This window comes from Triticum aestivum, chromosome 3B, assembly GCF_018294505.1.
Source record: "Triticum aestivum cultivar Chinese Spring chromosome 3B, IWGSC CS RefSeq v2.1, whole genome shotgun sequence".
NCBI classification, from domain to species: Eukaryota; Viridiplantae; Streptophyta; class Magnoliopsida; order Poales; family Poaceae; genus Triticum; species Triticum aestivum.
This window is the reverse complement of record NC_057801.1, coordinates 698608589-698614035: the sequence shown is the minus strand read 5'-3', so window position 1 is coordinate 698614035 and position 5447 is coordinate 698608589. Positions and strand designations below refer to the sequence as shown.

Genomic DNA, 5447 nt, shown 5'->3' with positions numbered 1-5447 from the left:
TTATTGTCTTAATTTTTATTCTTATTCTATATGAATACTATAGATTCTATCACTTCTTTTCCTTTCCTCTTGGGAAAAAAACAGTTGGCGCAATCACAGAGGAACTTCCTTGGAGCAAATCTGATTTTGCAGAATGTGGTAAACTACTGAACTGCATAGTGCCAATTTGCTAACTACAAATGCATTACAAAATCCACCTTGTAGAGTTGGGCTAGGTTCGCTCCTAGGGCTAGCAACAATTTATGTTCTATCATCAGTGAGCACCAATGGAACACTGCTAGCCCACAGAATCAGGCATAGCCAGTATCCATCTCTAAACAGAGAAGGGAAAACATCACAGTTTGGATCAGTTGACAGCACAAAATCTTGGCGAAACAGATACCAATGAGCAAGTTGTAAAAAATATATAAAATCGATAAATATACCATCTCAATAACTAATGACGACAACAAACACCCACACCCAACAAGTAGCATGCCTTGATGAGCACAATCTCAATCTGACTTTAAAACAGTACACAACGCCAGTCAGCAACAATACCTGCTATTTGAGAAGTCCGGGCAAATGATTGATGCATATCGTAAGACTATCATTATCATCCCCTTCCCGAGTTCCCACGTCTCTGGCTGTGGAAGTAGCTGAGAAGAGCCTGCGCCTGCAGCAAATTCAAATTCTTAGCGAAATGATTCTGCAACTACATTTCTTCTAGCTGTAAATTTTGTTATCGTAAGTGGAAAACCTTCTCTCTTGCTCGCGATGTTCCTGACCGTGACAGTGTGACTAAAGGGGGCAAAACACCCTCTTGAAGAACTATGCTGCAAGATCTGTTGTTGTTTTTGCATAGCTGAAGCAATGCCGCAACAGCATTTTCCTCCCCCCTCGCCGAACCCAGTTCGACAACATCAACAAGGGCTGGAATACCACGCGCCTGCCCAATCGCAGTCCTCCCTTCTGCTATCAAAGCAAGATTTGCCAAGACAACTACAGCTTTGTCGACCATTCCAGCAGCAGGATCCATAAGCTTAACTAGGTGCTTCACCGCATCAGCTTGCACAATGCGACCCTTGTTCTCATCAAGTATGGATAAATTAAACAGTGCATGGGCTGCATCTTTTTTTCCTCGCGGGGTCCCATTTCGCAGCAAGTCCACGAGAGACTTGATGGCACCAGATCGTCCAACACTCACTTTGTTTTCTTCAGTAATACAGAGACTGAACAAAGTAGCTGCTGAATTCTCTTTAGCTTCAGGGTTCCCTGTTTCCAGGACATGGATGAGAGGATCAATAGCATATGCATTCACGATGGCAATCTTATTGTTATCACTGATGGACAGATTGAGGAGGGATGTCACTGCATTTTCTTGGATCTTGGCATCTGGTGAATGAAGAAGACCAACTAGCAAGTTTATAGCCCCACAATCTGCAATGACAATCCTGTTCTCCATAGTTGTGCTTAGCTAGAAGGCGAATCTCTGATGTCGCTGATCTTTGACATTCTATGGAATCGCTTCTCAAATCATCGATTAGCTTGCGCACCTGATTCTCAATGGCAGAAAGATCACCCTGAGAATCCATGGACGAGGAAGATATTATTCTAGGAAATCCCCTATCAGATGCTTGTGGGCGAATAAATTGCTCTCTCATGCCGACATCACCCAATTTTGGCAGGATAAGCCAAAGTGTGCTTATCCTAGCACACTTTGTGCGCAGGGTGTTATCCATGTAGACGTTAAAGCAGTGACGAATGTCAAGGAACTCCAGGTGGCAGCAATTATCCAGGATAGTTGTCAGTCCTTTATTTGTCAGGTCATTGCCAAACAGCTGCAAAGAGCGTAGCCCACGCATGGTTGCAATCCCCATGGCTTCATCATCCTTGTCGTAGTCACTAGCTTCAGAATCATACAACACATCCTTAATCAGTCTGAAGCTCTTCAGTTGTGGGCATGCTTTGCCAACAACCCCCAACACGCCACTCTCACCCACATTTGAACACAATGCAAGCTCGAGCTCCTCAAGCAAAGGGAATTTCACTATCGCCTCCATAAGTGCTTCATCACTAAATTTATAGCATGAAATGAGGCGAAGACTCTTGAGAGATGGTGCCCTGCAAATATAGCACTTGGATCTCAATACCCAACAAAAGTATTATAGAAAAGACATAAGCACACTGAATAAAAAAACAGGTAGCTAGAATGTATGTTCTGGCAGACTTGCATAGCCCGAATAGAACATTTCATAAATTCAGATAACTGTGTAGCATCATAGGACATTGGTACATACATAATTTAAAGGGGTTTACTGAGAATTCACTATATTTGAGAGAAGTTTCAGGGATGCTAAATTGTTGATGCCTGCAATTGCAGGTTGCAGATTAGGATAAATTCTGTGATTTAGGCAATGTCAGAATTATCCTATTATTGGAAACTTTCTGTGATTTAGCCATCCATCCACAAGTGCTCCTATTAAGCCAGTCATCCCTTCTCCCTTGCCAATTAAGCATTACTAAATTTTACAAAGCTGCAGAGAACCTGAAGTTAGTATGGATAGGGATAAGTTTTCTCTTGCGCATTTTGTCTTTATCAAACTAAGAATAGTCACTGCCCTTGATGAAATATACATAAATTTAAAGAAAACGCTAATTCTAGTGTTAGTTTAGACTCAGCACTTCGTATTTGTTGTTTGCTTGTGTTCGTGGTCTTTGTAAGCTGTTCTCCTCAGCACTTTGTACCCATAGTTCAGCAAAATTGCATGATCACAAACAAAAAGCCCACAGAACTTTCCCACAGTGAATAAACGAAACCCAAAGGTACGCATACGTGGTAAATTGCAAGGAATTGGAACGGAAACAGAACGTGTAGCCAATGCGAAAGCGAAACAAATCAAAACGAAATCCCCTAAAATTGATGGTTAGGGGGGTCTCACTGGTCGGCGAGGCGGAGGAGGAAGTCGTGGTCGCCGGCATGCTAGCACCAGAACGCCTCACATCTCCCCGCGCTGCGGCGGACGGCGGCCTGCGCCATCCCGTGGAGGTTGAGCCTGCGGGAGAGATCGGCGTGGCCTAGCATGTTGATGCGGCGCCACAGCTCGGGCTCGTCGCGGGCGGCGGCGCGCCAGGAGCGGCACGCCTGGCCGGGCCCCATCAGGATGTCGACGTGGTCAAGCTTGTGGAGGATCGATGAGATCGCGTCCAGCGGCAGCTCCGCCCAGTTCCTCGTCTCCGCCTCCGCCGACACGAACGAGGAGGAAGAGGACATCGCGCACGCGCTAGGTGGGTTGCGACCCTTCGCGGCGAGGAAGCTGAGGTCAGCTGCGCCGCCTTGCAGTCGAGGAGGACCGCGCGCTCGACGCCGGCCAGCAGTCGCCGTCTCGCCGGAGCCCGCCGTGTACAAGCGGGTTTTGCAGTTCGAGGGAAACGGAATGGGAGTTTACAGGAGGAATTTGTTGAGAGAAAAGAATTGAGAAGAAGGGAACTAGTATCAGTCCCCGTCACACATAGGCTGTGTTGGGAGTTGCTTGTGGGGATTTGACAGCCCCTGGTATGCAATGTCACAGTCACACCGAACAAATGAAAAACGGAAAATAGATCAGGGAAATGTATCTTGAATTAGGTTTTGGTCTCACTTTATAAATAAAGTCACGTGATCGAACGATACAAGGTGATGAGAAAACCCTCCCGCAAACCATAACAAAGATAGCAACAGTCAAAATGGTTATTTGCCGTGGTTAGCCCCAACTGGCTGGCATCTCTTTATATTGATAGATCAACTTATACAACAAAAAAATACAATGGTATACAACATGTACACTTATACAAAAAAAATACAACTCTAACACTCCCCCTCAATCTAAACCATCATGAACAAGGTTTAGATTAGAACGGAATCGACAAAGTGTGAGTTGAGTAGTAGGCTTCGTGAACACGTCAGCCAACTGATCACCAGTGGAGATAAACCGAACATCAAGGGCACCCAAGGCAACCTGCTCACGCACAAAGTGGAAATCAACCTCGATATGCTTCGTGCGGGCGTGAAAAACTGGATTGGCAGATAAGTATGTGGCTCCAATGTTGTCACACCACAAAACAGGAGGTTGGCAAAGAAACACACCAAGCTCCTTCAACACCGACTGTATCCATATGGCCTCAGCGTGCCATTTGCCAAAGCCTTGTACTCTGCCTCTGTACTAGAGCGAGAAACCGTGGGTTGCTTTCGAGAACTCCAGGATAACAGATTGGGTCCAAGAAAAATGGCAAAACCACCCGTGGAACGACGATCATCAGAATAGCCCACCCAATCTGCATCAGTGAAGATACCCAGTCCGTAGATGCTGAGCGCCGGAAATGCAAGCCAGTAGACACGGTGCCTTGGATATATCGAAGGATGCGCTTCACTGCCTCATAGTGAGCGGTAGTAGGCTGCGACAAGTACTGGCACACCTTGTTGACAGCAAATGATAGGTCAGGACGCGTCAGGGTGAGATACTGTAGACCCCCAACAAGACTCATGTACTTGAAAGTATCCTCAGAGCTCAGCGGTTCACCTTGATCTCGAGACAATTTGTTGGAAGTAGACATAAGGGAGTAGTAACGGGCCGACATTGCTCCATGTTGGCCTGGTGCAAGAGATCAAGAGCATATTTGTGTTGCGTCAACACCATACCCTCAGAATTATAAGCAGCCTCAATACCAAGGAAATACTCCAGGCGCCCAAGGTCCTTGATAGGAAAAGAACCAGAAAGAGTGGCAACCAACTTCTCAACAGCAAATGAAGAGGATCCAGCCAAGACGATGTCATCAACATAGACAAGCATATATATGACAATTCCCTGATGATCGAAGATGAACAGAGAGGTATCTGCCTTGCTAGCAAAAAAACTGAGCTGATGAAGCTTGTCACTGAAGCGTGCATACCAGGCACGAGGTGACTGTTTGAGACCATAGAGAGCACGCTGCAGTTTGCAAACATAATGAGGGGACCGCGAATTCTCAAAACCAGGAGGCTGTTGCATCTACACTTCCTCAAAAAGAAAACCATGAAGGAAGGCATTACTCACATCAATCTGACGAAGGCACCAACCACGAGAGATAGCAAGAGAAAGCACCAGGCGGACTGTGACTGGTTTAACCACAGGGCTGAAAGTATCATGATAATCTATGCCGTACTACTGTGTGAAACCTTGAGCCACAATCCTCGCCTTGTATTTATCAATTGAACCATTAGGACGGAACTTCATTTTGAAGATCCACTTGCCAACAATGTTAGTGCCAGGTGGACGAGGTACCAATATCCATGTCTTGTTCGCCTGAAGAGCCTCGAACTCAGCTTCCATAGCAGCACACCAAGCCGACTTAGAGAGAGATCAATGCGATGATATGCTGGCTCCACCATAAACGCCCGGCGGCGATAGGGATCATATACCGAACTGTGCAATCCCGATACACATTGGGAC

At 46.1% G+C, this 5447-nt stretch overlaps 1 pseudogene; it reads right to left on the bottom strand.

Moving 5' to 3' along the window:
- Nucleotides 1-539: 539 nt before the first annotated feature.
- LOC123071837 (U-box domain-containing protein 4-like) lies at nucleotides 540-3474 on the bottom strand (annotated as a pseudogene).
- Between the last annotated feature and the right edge of the window lie 1973 nt (nucleotides 3475-5447).